The sequence below is a fragment of the Ammospiza nelsoni genome, chromosome Z (assembly GCF_027579445.1).
Source record: "Ammospiza nelsoni isolate bAmmNel1 chromosome Z, bAmmNel1.pri, whole genome shotgun sequence".
NCBI classification, from domain to species: Eukaryota; Metazoa; Chordata; class Aves; order Passeriformes; family Passerellidae; genus Ammospiza; species Ammospiza nelsoni.
In genome coordinates, this window is record NC_080669.1 from 59782322 (window position 1) to 59798420 (window position 16099).

General features: G+C 39.9%; 1 protein-coding gene across 1 annotated transcript in view; it reads right to left on the reverse strand.

Moving 5' to 3' along the window:
- The window catches only part of APC (APC regulator of WNT signaling pathway), a 93674-nt gene extending 78378 nt beyond the window's left edge, over positions 1–15296 (reverse strand). Inside the window, exon 1 of the mRNA XM_059492249.1 lies at positions 15175–15296. The gene's annotated coding sequence lies outside the window, so the exon portion shown is untranslated. The remainder of the gene's footprint in view (positions 1–15174) is intronic.
- Between the last annotated feature and the right edge of the window lie 803 nt (positions 15297–16099).

Consider the following 16099-nt stretch of genomic DNA (forward strand, 5'->3'; position numbering starts at 1 on the left):
AAACTGGAAATTAATTTCTCAACATTACTGCAGTTAATCAAATCACAGAAGTTCAGTAGGAATTAAGGCCGCAAGTTGAGACAAGGTATTTCAAAAACTACCAATTTTTACTGCTCTACAGCTTCTAATGTAAGGATCACACTGAACAGTGCTGGAACCCACTGCAGGTCCGAAATACATGAAAGTTCATGATTCAGTTAATACAGAATTTAATTCCTTGCAGTGTGCATATACTCATAAGGTCTTGGAACAATTATAATCAAGTCTCACACCATCGAGATCGAGCTGATTGCTTGGTAAGGTTAACAAAGAAAATCCCCCAGCTCGTTTCTTGGGACCAATACCGAACTTCTCCATTAATTGATTTCAGTAAATGCAAAGATCAGCTGCTGTGGGAGGCAGCACTCCTGCAGAAAGAAGAAAATTAACTCAATCTCAGCTGAAAACCAGGACAAGAATGGACTTGCGCTCTCAGGTAGCACAACCCTCCAAGACACCTGGCCAACATGCAGTTTTTCTGCGCACTGCCATATCAATCACTGCAAATAATGATTCATGTCATATTTTTGGGTTAGCTCTTGTTTTGGAAGCATTTTTACTCACTTCAGCTTATTTATTTATCATAAAAATGTGTCATTGGATGATTTGCGTCTCACTCCCTTAGGGAATTGCTGTTACACAATCCTCTAGGCAATGATGGCATACTAACTTTTTTCCCTCCTCATTTGGCACACTGTTTAGTCAGTTTATTGAAAGTTAAAAATACACAACCTCAATTCAAAATATGTGTTGCTGGTGTGGGTGCTAGGAGTTACATTCTTTTGTTGGGGTTTTGAATTAATGACATCTCTAAATCTTAATTTCAGTAACACTAGCGAGGGGGAAAAGACTTTTTTTCTTTTGATTGGAGAGGGAAGTGTTTTAATAAAAGTCTAAGAAATCTGTAATATCTTATGATATATTCTCCTAAAAATGAAGGTCCAGCTTACTGAATAGCCAACAGGGGGTAAAAATTCAAGCATAAGCTGCTCTGCCTAGTATTCAAGCAGCATGAATACTTTTTTTAAATTGATCTATCTGTGGAGTAGAAAAGGAATACAAATTTGAAAAATTCATTGTATTTCCAGACAAGCTGCTTCCAGTACCAAGCTCTACACATGTAGCAACAGTGCTCTGTGATCCACATTTTTAGGAGTCACACAAAACTGCTCTTTCTTTGGGCCATTCATCATCTTAGAAATCACCATGCATCTCCAAAGTAACAAAATCACCATCTGAGACGGCTACTACTGAAAATTTATCACTACCCAAGTTACTTCAGTACAGTACTGGGAAAAAGCAGTTAAAGAAAAGGACTGATATCCATGCCCAGAACAAATAAAGCATCAGTAGAGCAAAAGAGCTGAAAAAACACATTTAAGTCTGTCAAAAACTGAGAAGGGAGAAATTTTTTGATCTAGATAGAGTACATATTTCAGTTCCAGTTTCTCTTCCCAGTTTGAATTCAAGGTCACCAGCAACTCAACCAAAATACTTCAATTGCATGCACTAAATCTTAGAACCCATAATAGAAACGCATGATTAAAGTATACAATGTTGTGACCTGCAGAAACAGATTAAAATGTAACAATTTAAAACTAACATAGCTGGTGTACTTTGCATCTTAGATTTCAATCCCTACAAATATGAGAAGGAAAAATTTTAATTAATCACAACAATACTCTCCATCACTCTCTCTATAAAAGCTCTCCATCACTAAGTGTACTAGAGGACTCCTCTTCCTCCTAATACATAACATGAATACTTCAATCTTAAATGAAAAGACTGTATTTTCAAAAATCTCCAGTGCAAGTCAGTTAGAACACCAGCTCTTAGTCACATTTGACACAAACAGTCCTTCTCAGCATGGATTTGAATTTCACAGATCCATGACTCTTTATAAATGTATATATTTCTAATCAAGTACAGAATCCCTTGCTAGAAGTAATTTGTAACATTTTAATGATAAAATCCAAACTATTCAAGTTTAAAGTTTACCTTGCAAACTCAAGTAAACTGAGCAATCTCAAGAAAACTCTGGCAAACAAACATAATACATTCTTTCTACACAAATAAAAAATCCAAACAGAGTAGTCTTGCAGGGAAACTTAATGCCTGAAAATTAAGGTAAAGTGAGAGCTCAAGAATTTTAAGTATTTCCCACAACACTGAAGGAGTTAATTTTGTAAGCTAATTACCCCAGGTGGCAAGAGAAAGGCAGAAATCTTCACAGTAGGTAATACTTGTTCTAACAAGGAAGAAACAATAGGAGAGATTCCATGCCGTTGACAAAATCCCTTCTGTCACTCAAACAGAAAACCAAAGTCGTTCTCCAGAAACACAATAGGCAGTAATTGAAATTTTCTTATTCAAGACTATGAATGACTTGTTTTCTAGTCTCACTTCTTTATTTTTCTGCTTTACTTGATTTTTTTTTTTTTTTTGCCCCATCTTGTGACTGGACACTGGGAATTTTGTTCAACATTCATGTCGTGGCATTCATTCATCACATTATCACACACAGGTGTGACTAAAGCCACCTGGATGAGTGACTTGACCAGAACTGGCTCTGTGTGCCCAGATGTGCACCCACCACACAGAAGGGTGGGACAGCACCTGTGACTCCACAATGTCCAAGCACTTCCAGGAAAGGCTGGAGTCACAGCATGACTTCAGTGAGTGAGCTATAAGAGCAGGGGCCTTCTAGTCTACACCTAGCTGACACTTTTCCTGGGGCTCTTCTATTTACTGGTTTTTGCTCCTCCTTCCCCCAAGGAGCAAATGCTGCCAAGTGCTGGTAGTGAGGCTCATGACAACCTTATTGCCCAGTCCAAGGGCCTGGTAATGTTCTGCACCACGGGCTTTGAACAGCAGAATTGCTTTAGCACAAAACCAGTGTCTTTTTAAGGATATGAGGTTTACATAACATAAAGCAGTTCTGGCTTCTAGAAGACAGAAGCAATATAATTATATTTAGAACTTAAAAAATTCTTAACAGAGGCAAGAATGATGAAAAGTACTATCCATCTATGTTCAGAAATGGTACATGGATGTAAACTTAAAAGGAACACAGATTGAATAAAACAGACAGTTCTTCAAACAGTGAACCAGGTCGCAAACTGCCCACACTGACAATTACTTGGGATTCTAAAGAACTCCATCACTTCTACTCACTAGTCAGAACTGGCTAAGTAACAGGTAAGTACCTTCCAAAGCCACCCATATTCAGAGCAGTAGACTTTAAGACAAGTGTTAATATACTGGCAGAGGGCAAAAATAAAACAGCCACAGCAGCACGGGTACCTTGAAGATAGACACATCTTCCAATACTTTCTGAACAGGTTAAAATATTCTAAACCTGAGATTTAGAAAATCACTGTTTTCTAAACTAGACAACAGTGAATTACAACCAGGCTTTGTCACTATACAACTAGTTTCAAGTCTTCCTTGCTGCATGCATACCAGACTGCCACATGGATTCTTCAGTAGCTTTACATCATTCTGGGCACTATTTCACTTGTGGAAAAAAAAAGACCTGGACATCTTGCTCACAAGTAAAATTGAGAGAGTGATTTGGAACAGTATAAAGACAGTCATGTATGGACAACTACTCTTTCATAGAAAACAAAGCAATACACAAATCCACTGGTTTTAGAGGAAGACAAGTTCTCTTTCTCCATTCAATTAATTCTTTTCAGCTTCCAGCACTTGAAACATTTTTTTGGAAAAAGCTTTATGAATCAAGCCTAGTTCTCAAGGTCTTAATGACATTTAGACATTTAATTAGCAAGCCATCACTTCGACTGGCATCTAAAGCTTTTGTCAGAGACCTAATTCCATGCCAATCCAAACATCCCATTAGTCTTATATTAACTAAAAAGAAGCCTCATATTATTCTGGCCACTTGATTGCACAGGCATGCATTAACACATCAGTGGAATGAATCTAACTGAATGCAAGGATATAGATTTACAGTGTATACATGTTAGATTAACAAAGATGTTATAGGACAAAAATATAATCATATACCATATATGTATATGAATTGGGACTCGGGCATACTTTATGCTTCTTGGTACCCTGCACGAAATGTAAGAGACAATCAAGTGAAAAAAAGGAAAAAAAAAAGCAAAAAGATTGACTTAATTAAAACTGTTTAATTGATTCCAAGCTATGCCCTGCCCTTAAACCTTTCTAGAGCTCATTTTGAACATATTTATACACTTATACATGTGAATTAAGTATCATTCTATGTTGTCATTTCTCCCCTAAGACATGTTCAGTACATCAGATTTCTAAAAGTCATTAACATATATAACAATACATATAAAAATACATATCTGGAAAGAAAGAAAAATCACAGTGCCCTTCTTCACCTTGTATTTCTAAGTTAGACCTGCAGTTTTCACTGAAATAACAAAACAAGAAGTAGAAAAATGCTGGAGCAAATACTGGGAATCATTTGCATGCATTCAGTAAAGTTTTTTTCCTTGCTTTTGTGGAAATAGAGTCACTGCTTCACTACAATGGGCTAAAATTAGAGTCCTATACAATGAAATGCTTGCAGTTGAACAATTTGAATACCATGGAACAAAACCCTAATACAGTAATTCTGCTAAAATACAGAGGAGAAGGAAAACTGGTACCAAGAATGTAATCAAGAGTAATCAAGAATGATTAAAGAAACAGGTATATAAAGAAATTGGGAAGTATTCAGTTGTTTTTAATTTTGGTATTTATAAAGTCTGTAAACAAAATTTTTAGTATACTAAAAAATTATTTTTAAAAATCCGTTTAACTTTACGTTAAAAAGTAACTGTGTGGAAGGATATATGATCATATATTGGATTTGCTAACCTTGGAATCTCAGGCATTTCAGCACTACCTGCTGACACTATCTCCTCAGCAATGACAGGTGACAATTGCAGCATCAGGGTTACTGGCACTGAAGCATTTACTCCAAAACGGCTGACAAATGAATTTTTGATGACAAAAGTAAGTAAATTGTAACATAATCAGCTTTTTTTTTTTAATTAGTCTAGATCCTGGTGTACAGCAGGTGCTACACAGCAGTTATTTTTGTTGTACACCACCTGCTGACAGCCAACAATTTAACCCAAACTTCATTCCACATCCAAGTCTTTCATGACTAATACAGAGTAATCAAGGAGACTTTACTTGAGCCCTTGGATTGACATTCTTGTGAAACAGCTTAGAAAGGATAGGGATCTTAAATGTAGATCTTTATAAGCAAAAAATACAGGCGTTGCAAACAATCTCAGTGAGAAGAGGCAGGCATTTAACTCCAGAAATCCCATTATTCAAGGAATATACAGCATTTTCTTTGTAGAATGTCTAACTCAAATACCTGTATCTCTCCCTCCACAACATAGCTGAATTCTAAAAGACACAACAAAAAACACTTCCCCCCCCCCCCCAAAAAAAAAGTATTGAGGAGTTCAAGATGACTTTGGTCTTCTATTGCTTCTACTGCAGTAGAAGCAGCACAGCTACTAAGCCCTTTATGATCTATGCTTTGCCCATCAAAAATTGGAATTTTTCACTCAAAGAATCTCTAAACATGCAAGCATTAGGGGTGCTGGAAGAGCACCGACGCAGGCCTGAAAGTACAAACTTTTCTTTCAGAATGATAGCTGATTTCCCTTTGTCATGAAAATGAAGTCTCTACTTATGTACTTGAAGCTTTAAATAAACAGCAAAATGGTAAGATGGCCAGCATTTTCACTGAAATAAGCAAGTTGCTACAGAATACCAAAATTTCAAACCAGGAACTACATCAGCTACAGGAAAAGTATTTTGTACTAAATAGGCAGGAGCAGCGCAAAGGTCACCCACTTGGACCCTTAATGACAATAAGTAGACTTCTGACAATGTTTCAAAGTGTTGGGCACTAGAACTCACCACTTAATTGCATGAAAAAGCTAACAAAGGAAGGCATACCAAATTTCTGGTCCTGAGAACAAGCTTACACTTTTTTGAATAGTAAAGACCAACATGACCAACCATCCAGATCAATATGATTGCCAAAAGACTTTGCAACACAGAAAAAAGTACTTTCAATGTCTATTTTCAAAACACATCAAGTATGAGGATGGTGTTTTGGAAACAAGTAACCATGGAAAAGACACATGAAATCTGAGCAGCACTAACCAAGATGGACAGCAGCAGTATGACACTAAGATGTCAGCGACTTGAGACAAAGTGGAAGTTATTTGCAAGACTTGCATCTGAATTTAGAACTACAAAGACAGCACTACTATGACCTGTGTCCAAGAGGAACAGCTGAGGAACTCAGTATTTTTATTCAGACACTGTACACACAAATACAACTTAATAAAACTAAGAGGTTGTCTGATAAAACTACTTAACTCCATTTCCAAAATGAATGTCCTCTTTCATAGTTTAGCCCGTTCCAAAGGATGTCAGACTTACAAAAGCAATGGAAGTAACTGTTGATGACTGAAATGACGATCAACACCACTGCACTCAAAAAATGCTGCATTACCCCACAACTTCTTTACAGATGGTTCAAGCAGGCAAGGAATGGACTGCAATAGTAAACTACATCAGAAATTAGGCACATTTCGCTCCACTTTTTTTTAATAAAGAAGCATTTTAAGTATTTCAATTACCAGCGACAACTGAATGCTTCAATGTTTCCAACAGAAAGAAAATGAAAATAAAAGTGGTTGTTACATCACAATAGTAGAAGAAACCATGACTATCTATGATGGATAAGCAGCACGACTGCTTCTTGTAGAACATGAACATATCTGCTCAAATTCTTATACCACAGGCCCACAAAACGCCTTCCCTATAGCTAGTCAATTACATGACAGTCCTGTTACTCTATTTGTTTCCATACAAAGTTATAGTTTTTTTAAAAAAATAGTCTATGTAGCAGTGCAGGAAAATGTTGGAAAATTCTTATAACCTTCACAAAATAATGTTTGATCCCTATCCAAGACTAATGCTTAGTTTTGTACCATATGTGCTTAGTTAATGATATAACTTTCCCAATAACTTTTCTAATTAATTGTTTTAATTAACTTTTCTAATGTATTGTTTTAATTAATTATAAGTAGTGTAAATTTCTGCTCTGTCATCTGTCACTGTAGCCAGAATTTAGCAAGATTTGTCATAGCTTGCTGTTGTGGGAACAGAGTTTGGGAAAATTACTGTAACTCTTCTAAACCAATTCCAATTAACCTGGATAAGCTTCAGTGACCTCAGTCCAAGGAGGATGTTAACAAAGCCTGGGAGAGAGATCTACTGCTGAAAGTGGACACAAGGAAAACAGAATTTATGGACCACAAGGACATTTTGCAAAACTCTAAAACAAGAAAGTAACAAAGAAAATTCAGCAATTGTATTGAAATCCTCTCTTTATGGGATAAAGATAATAAAACAAGTGAAAAGGTGGGCTAATTAGGATGAGAAGCAAGAAAACAATAACCGATGGAAGACAGAACACTAATTAATGAAGATAATTACCCTATTTATAGACGATGAACATTAATTTCTTTGCTACAATGTGTAGTGAAAAGTTCTGACAGCGGATGTGGATGTTGGGTGGAGCTATCCCCATACACTCAGCAAACTGAGTAATGTTGACATCCTAACCTAACAAACTGGTTGGAGAGTCTATTTCAATAACAAGTCTGAAACAAAGAACACTTCTAAAAAAATTACAAACTAAACCAGTGTACTCTGCAAGCCACTAAATTCCAATGTCTCAAAGTAGGTATCAACACAGTAGATTTCCTTTCCATCCCATCCTGCATATGCTTCAAAACATATCCAAAGGTTAATTAATGTTAACTATGCAGCAAGACTTTCTAAAATGTATGTTCAGTATTTTCGTAATTTGTACACGCTATCTGTGAAAAAAATATTATCCTCTTGCATGACAAAGAGCCTGCATACCTGTGCAAAAAGTGATTTTGATAGGCGGTCCTCTTGTAATAGCATATATGACTGCTTTTTAACAGACTGTGTAAGCTTGATCTTCAGGTCTCTGCTGCCAGCAATAACTAAACCTTCCCCTTCTCCTCCCTGAAAATAAAAACACTGAAATGGAGGTCTAGCTATAAACTCACCTCAATTTTCCCTTTCTCTGCAGCACTAGTGTTTTTGTAGCTGTAAGTTGTAATTAAGAGAAACCGAGGAGTCGCATGAAAAACAGTATTAGTTTCATCAAACTCCACTACTTGGCAAATTAATAATTTCTGAGAACAGAGATCAGTTTCAAGCAAGAACTTTCTATGCACACCGAGAAACAACTACCTACAACATGCAGGAAAATCATCTTTTTAACGACTTGTGTAATGAATTGTAGAGAAGAAAGAGTCTGCAACTCTATCCCAACTGAGAAGGATACAAATTTATTACAAAACAACTTATAAAAACCTATTAACTATAAAACCCAAAAGCAAGAAACACTTATCACAACAAAGATCTCTGTACACTACATGCTGTGTTTCTTCATTTCTAGTAACACACTGGAATTTCCATTGAATTATTCCAACACGAAGCCACATGACATATAAGAAGTAGACTGGCCAAATTCCTTATAATAATTTTGATGTAGTAACACTTTGCTTCTATCATTTTGAAGTTTACTCTGTTTCTCCAAGCATAACACAAGCAGCAACATGGAATACTGCTTGTGTACAGATCCATTCTGTATATATCTGAACATGAAGTCTGTGACCAAAGATATTCACACAGCTTCTGCACAAAAAAAGTCTTGCAAGACACTGATGGGTAATATCCACTGAAATTATATGGATACATTTAATGTTACAGTACTTCTAATTTTCACCTCTATGCTGGAACGTCATTTCTTATTTCTATAACCAGTATGGTTATAGAAATAAGAAATTTCTTATTCTCTTACCTTTCCATATTCCCAAGAACAGTTACAAAACAATATACACTAAAATCACAAACCCCAAAACCAAACAATTCAGATGTTAGAAGATAAACCAAAATGAGAAGCAGGAATCTACTTCAGCAAAAAGTTCTATCCTGACATGCTTACTCAGGCATTCATTTGCCATTTTTTTAGGATTAAAGAATCATTTAGGTTGGAAAAGACCCTGAAGATCATGAACACCAATAACACTGCCAAGACATCACTCACTAAACCACGTCCCTAAGTGCCACAACTACATGTCTTTTAAGTACCTCCAGGGACTTGGAAATCATAACTTCTTCTACCACTTCGTGATATTCCATAACTTCCCCTGGCAGCCTCCTCCAATGCTTGACGACCCTTTTGGTGAAGAAATTTTCCTTAATATCAAACCTAAGCTTCCCCTGGTGTAAGCTGTTTCCTCTTGTCCTATCATTTGTTACCAGGCCGAAACGATGTCCTCACTACAACTTCCTCTCAGGCAGTTGTAATGAGCAATACTGTTACCATTAAGCCTCCTTTTCTCCAGGCTACACACCCACAGCCCCCTCAACTGCTCCTCATTTGACTCGTGCTCCAGCCCCTTCCCCAGCTCCCTTCCCTCCTCTACACACGCTGCAGCTCCTCCATGCCTTTGTGCTTCCCAGAGCCCACAAGTGCACAGAGCACTCCAGCTGTGGCTGCAGCGCTGCCCAGCACAGGGCCACGCTCACTGCCCTGCTCCTGCTGCCCCACTGCTGCTGGCACAGGCCACCATGCCCTTGGCCTTCTTGGCCCCCTGGCCACACCTGCTTCATCTTCAGCTCCTCTTGACCAGCTCCCCTCTTATCCCACAGGGCAGTTTTCCAGCCTGTAGAGCTGTAGGAGTTGTTATCACCCAAGGAAGGACTGAGCATTTGCTCTTTTTAAACCTCAGGCCATTGGCCTCACCCACTGATCCAGCCTGTTCTGATCCCTCTGAAGATCTTTCCGGCTCTCTGGCAGATCAACACTCCTGCCCAACTTAGTGCTGTCTGCAGACTGACTGAGGGAACACTCCGTTCAATAGGACTGGTCCCAACACTGGACCCTGGGGAACTCCCAGCCACCAGCTGGATGTAACTCCATTCATCACCATTCCCAGGGTCCAGGTGTCCAGACAGTTTTTCACCCAGCACTGCAGCTGTCCAAGCCATGAGCAGCCAGTTTCTCCAGGAGAATGCTGTGGGAGATGGTGCCAAAGGCTTTACTAGAGTCCAGGCAGGCAACAGCCACAGCCTTTCCCTCAGCCACCAAGCAGGTCACATTGTAATAGAAGACCAGGCTGGTGAAGCCAGACCTGCCTTTCATAAGCCCATGCCAGGATCCCAGGCAGGCAGGGCCTGATCCCCAGTCATCCTGCAGACAGATGGGACTCAGCACAATGGCCTGCCCTGGCACTGAGGTCAGCTTGGCAAACCTGAATCAGAAGTCACCTCACTACCCACACAGAGTCCTCAACTCAGCCCACAAACTCCAGCTGAGTCAGTAATACAACAAGCCAGTAGGAGCTTGAGGGAAATGCTTCTCATTCATCAGCTGAATTTCAACTTATAGTATGCAAACAAATCTAAATCTTATTCCAAGAAATAGCAAAGCACAGCCAAGTACTATACTGAGTTTTACGACTTATTTCATCTAAAGTGAGAGAACGAGATGAAGTAGGCATATTTGCTTCACACACCTAAGTAAAATGTGTTAAATTGGACTTTTTAACACTATTCTGTAAGAAAATATATAGCTTAGTTCTAAAGAGATTCTTGGCTGAGGCTCTTTAAATAGAAGAACAGCAGCAATGTGGACTCTCCATAGCAGGGGTTTCAGAGAAGAGAAAAGGCTCATGTGATCCTGAGAACCTTTTTCCATTAATAAAGGGAAAGCCAACTCACACAATTTATGCTTTCATGATTTCTTTGCACTCTTGTCACACAACAATGAGAAGTCCTAGTTTCCTTCCAGTTCCCTCCACATGCCAGTTACTACAAAAAAAGGCGAATCTACTAAAAGCCAAACTCAGCTTTGTGAAACTCAGCACATTTCAGAATCTATTTAAAGAAGCCAACAATCATACCATTAACAGCAAAAGTAAGAGCTTTTTATTGGTATCTGATTTCCAGAAAAATAAGCAACTTTCACTCCAACAATTTAATCTATGTGTGAGAAGCTAAGTATTAAGTAATGTTTGACTATGTCACCAAATTTCTGTTACAGGGTAAGAATATAAAGTTCATAGCTTCAAAAAAATCACTGTATTAAGAGCGGTATCACTATACTATTTTGCACAGCCTAAATTCTTTTTATTTTGAAAATAAAAGTCTACCTGAATAGGTTTCTTCTTCCATTACAGATTAATGTTCTATCAGCTTAGGGTTAAAACGCACCCCTGAAGAATAATACTACACCTATGAAAGTCATATCAAAATGCTATTGCTACTTAAACTTCAATGCTTTAGTTTAACATCTCCATAGAGAAATCAAACTACTTGTCCTGTAATACAACTGTATTTACATATTCACACCATAGTCTTGTCTACTGAATTTTATTTCTTATCTTCTTAAAATTCACATGGAAGTAATGGCAAAATGCATTCTCTCTGATCTCAAAAAGAATTAATGCTTCTAAAATGTCTTATTTCCACTAGAGATTACTAATATTTAATAAAGAATGACTGCTTTAAGACACAAATGAACATACTCATGAACTCAATTAATCTTTGGCAGTCGGTTCAAATTAGCATATACTATCTTTGTGACCATGAGCAGCGAGCAGTATCAGAGGTAGTGTCAGAGTAGCACATGGAGATACCAAATCCAAACAAGTATTATCTTTTTAACCTTTCTTCCAACCACATACCTCTCCCATATCCTTCATTATCCCTGTTAAACTGAGGTACAATATTGAGCAAATGCTCACTGCCCAGTTGCTTCATCACCCAGCTACAACTGATGCAACTCAATGCTACTTTTCAACTAAAACTGAATGGCAATCAGGCAACAGCTCATGTTCTGCTGTTGAAATAACCATCATAGTTATTTTTAACACTATTTTATCCAAAGTTGTATTTGTAGTGATAATTCAAGTTGATTAGAACCAAAATCCCAACAGTGTGAAACAGTACTGAAACTTTTTAAGTTGGGTATGTTAATCTGAAGGGTGTCAGATGTATGGCTATGAAGTAATAGGGGTTTTACTTTACCAATACTGGTAAAAAAAAGGATTATGAAAATAACATAAGCTTGAACAGCAAACCATTAGAAGATTCACTGAAAAATGCATTACAACTATTTCCCAGCAGAGTTCACATACATTCATTCAGTATGTTTCATACATACATTTTTAAACTTACAATGGAAACTTCCAAATACACTTAAATGATCATAAAACAATCCTGATACTTTTTTTCTTTTAACATACATAATACTGATACTTCCATTAAAAGTTAAAAAGTCTGTATTTTATTAACCAAGTCCATTACCTAAAAGCCAAATGATTGCTTATTGTATCAATATCTGGTAAGTTACTAAAACCATACTGTGAAAACATGGTAACTTGATATAAAAAAACTACATATGGCTTTCTAATGTCCAAATTATACTGAGATAACTCAAAGAAGAATATGAGACACAACACAAAACTCAAAAGATTCCTACACTGAATTTTAGGTAAGTGTGAGTGAAGACCACAGGATTAACAGATTTCTACTGTACAATGCTATGGAACAACTTCTGAGAAGTTGTAGAAGTAGAGACAAGATGAATACTACCCTAAATCAGTGGTGTCTTTTCACTTCCCACTCACAGGATGTGTAAGGGCAGAGGGGACACAGTAGCTCAAATGGTCCCACCTCTCTACTCAAGCAGGGTCATCCTAGAGCACATTGCTCAGAACTATGTCCAGGTTCTGGAATATCTCCAATGAAGGAGACTCCACAGCCTCTCTGTGAAATCTGTTCCAGTGTCTGATCATCTGCACAAAGAAGTTCTTCCTCATATTCTGCTGGAACTTCCTGTGCATCAGTTTCTGCCCATTCCTCTTTTCCTATTGCTCAGCACCATGGAGAAGTGTCTGGCACCTTTCCCTCAGACACCTACAGACATTGCTGTGATTCTGGTCTTGTCCAGACTAACAGGCCCTGCTCCCTCAGCCTTTCCTCTATGGTGTTTTGTGCACTCATGATACTTCAGAACAGCTTGCTAATATTTCCAAAAGCATATATCTAACACCTGTGTCAATAATTTTGTTTATTGTTATTGAGTTGCTTGAAAGACACCACAAAAGTTAACCATTAAAAACCAATTCAATCTGTTTTGCTTGTGCAGAAAGAAGGAATTTTTAGAGTTTTGCCAAGATGAAGTGAGCCAAATCAAAATTTTCTTTCTCAATCATGACAGGATTGAGGAAGATTTATTGTTAACTAAGCTGTTTCATTTTAAATACAATGACAGATATATAACTGCCTTACTCTAGAGGTTATCTAGATAGAAGAGATTCTAAAAATAACCTGAAAGTATTTATGAAAAGTAAATTTCTACACTGAGTTTTAGACATAAAATATATATATTTGTGTATTAAGCATACTCGAGATACTACAAATACAAAATGCAGGTGTTTATTAGGGTCAACAGCTACTAGTTTAGCATTAATACAAACCAAAACAGTATCACAAACTCTATGCATACAGTGGCATAGCATACTGCTGATGGTATTTGTTGTATGTTCCAAAAAAACCTGCATTTGTGTATTTGTGATGTCAGTTACGTGGGGAATATTTTGTGCAACAGATGTCTGGGTACCAACACTTGACACACCTGAGCATGGGTTTCATTGCTTGGGGGATGGGCATAAACAAGGCAGGCTGTAATACATGCTTTGTGCTCAGCAGAGTTTCTTATTGTATTTCTTAGAAATGAAAACCAGTAATTCAGTAACTAGATCACCATATGGCTGTCCACAATCTTTTTTTCTCCTTTATGCAACCAAGCACATATACACCGCTAACTGAATATTATACTTTTTTGACACCTAAAGCATCTAAGGAGAGTAAGTACATGAAAGGCCTTTGTCAATGGGCACAACTATGCTATAAATAGTCTTCACTCCAACTACAGGAAAAAAACATATCAAGGAAGTTGACGCTGAAGCATAACAATGATCTCATGATGCCCACTTCAATATTTCTTGAGTGCTTAGGATTGGACGAACCCATCTGGCATTCAAGCTTTTTCAAAGTCAGCTTAAAAATGTAATATTATAGCACCTGGAGACGAAAAGGTTCTGTTTCTCTGCATTTCAATTAATGACCTAATCTCATTTAACTCTTGTTGTAGCCTTAACTTACCAAAATGTCGGCCGTACTTCTGAAGCAAAGTTTGCAAACCTGTGCTTCTCCACCTAGTATACAAAACTATCTCCTCTAGTTCAACCAGTAGCTGGTAGAAGCAATCACATGAAAACAGATTCTGAAGAATTATGTTTTATTTTTTTCAGAAAGTTAGAAGTTTCTGTGACAGCGTTAACAAAAGGCTTGTCTTACAGCTCTACAGGTCAGCACCATTATATTGTTTATAGCTGAGAGGGGACATGCAAGGCAGCAGCAAACAAGTAAGTCAGTTTAGTACAGCGGAATCTTCATTTCTCTGCACTTACTCAACGATGTCTGATGTTTACAGAAATCTGAGCTATTCTGCTTTACATCCAGCCAATTCTGAAGCTGTGAATGGCCGCTAAGGCTAGAATAACTACAGAATCTGAGGCTGTGGTCACAGACACCTGTACACACCCATCCTTCATCACCAGAGGTCAGAGGGCACGTAACAGAAAAAACAGAACCTTCCAACACAGAGTTTTGAGGTTAATTACTCTTTTAATAGTGGAGTTTTTAACTATGGTTTTTGCAGGTCAAGGCTTTTAAATATCTTTTCACAGGAGAGAGCGGCTCAGTTCTTCCTAAGACGCAGCCTTCATACTCCAGGGATATTCTAGCTAGGGAGTAACTGAATGCCTTCAGACTTATTTTGAAGGACCAAACCACTAAATTATGTCAAATTACATCGTGCTACCGCAAAATAAAATTTTAAAAAAGGAAAGCAAAGCAAAGCTGCTGCACGGGCTTCGAGCGACACGCACTGGACCGGAGGGGGGCAGCGCCCCGAGGACTCATCCCGCTCCCGGCACTCACCTGTTCGCCTTCCCCTGCCCCCGCCAGAGCCGCTGCGGTTCCTTCGACGCCTCCGCCGGGCCGCCGAGCTACGCCCCGACTCCGGAGCGGCGAGGAGCGCCGGCCAGCCGCGCATACGGAGCAGCCCCGGTCCCTCCTCACCGGCTCCCTGCCCCGGCTTCTCGGCTCCTCATCCCCGCCGCGGAGCTCCGGGACACCCCCGGCCGCCTCCTGCCCAGCCCCTGCCGCTGTCCCTGCCCAGCAGCCGCCTCAGCTCAGACGCGGCGCCGGGGCCGCGTCGCCCCTGCCCCTCACTCGCCACCCCCAGCCGGCGCCCCCACGGCCGCCATCTTGTCCGGGAGGCGAGAGGGGCGCGCGCAGGCGCGGCCGCGGCGATCCTGGGCCCGCAGCGGCGGCCGCGCGCACGCGCGGGGGCGCGCCCCGGCCCGCCCCGTGAGCGCGCACCTGCCGCGGCGAGGCGGGGTCGCGCGGGGGTCGTCATGCATCCGGGCCCGGTCACTCGGAGTCGGTCACTCCGGGTCAGTCACCTGGTGCGGGTCGGCCACTCAGGGTCAGTCACTTGCCAAGGATCGGTCATCCAGGGTCAGTCACCCCTGGAGGGTCAGTCACCCGGAGTTCATCCTCCTCACAGGGCCCGTCACCCCGAGGAGAGTCACTCACTCAGGATCCGTCACCCGGGGCCGTGCCTCAGGGTCAGTCTCCCGGGGCTGCGGCTGCGTTGCCCAGGCTGGGGAGGCACGGTCCGAGCGGCGGGCGGTGAGAGCCCGAGGTGGTGGGGTGAGAGCAAACAGATGTCCCTGCTGAGGGGTGGATGTGAACAGCTCCCGGGTGTGTGTGGGAGGGGATGTCGGCAGAACGCTCAGAGTGCCCACGGGCACTGTGTAAGCTGAAGGAAACCAGGGTGTCTTTCTCGAGAGCCTCGCGC